Source organism: Palaemon carinicauda, chromosome 17, assembly GCF_036898095.1.
Source record: "Palaemon carinicauda isolate YSFRI2023 chromosome 17, ASM3689809v2, whole genome shotgun sequence".
Lineage (NCBI taxonomy): Eukaryota > Metazoa > Arthropoda > Malacostraca > Decapoda > Palaemonidae > Palaemon > Palaemon carinicauda.
The window spans coordinates 26,545,160-26,545,393 of record NC_090741.1 but is presented as its reverse complement, the minus strand read 5'-3'; positions in this window follow the sequence as shown (position 1 = coordinate 26,545,393).

The window sequence follows — 234 nt, the reverse complement described above, 5'->3', positions numbered from 1 at the left end:
CTTAGGAATGTTATGGACCTTAAAGAAGACTCATTCAAGTTCTCAATTGAGCTCAAGGATAATCCATTTACCAGAAGAGGATTGTTATCAACTATCTCATCATTATATGATCCCCTTGGGTTGCTCTCTCCAATCATCTTACCAGCCAAGAAACTGTTACAAGAATTGTGTCAAGTTGAGAGTTTGGACTGGGATTAGAGGATTCCAGATGAGCCAGCTGAAAGGTGGCAACAT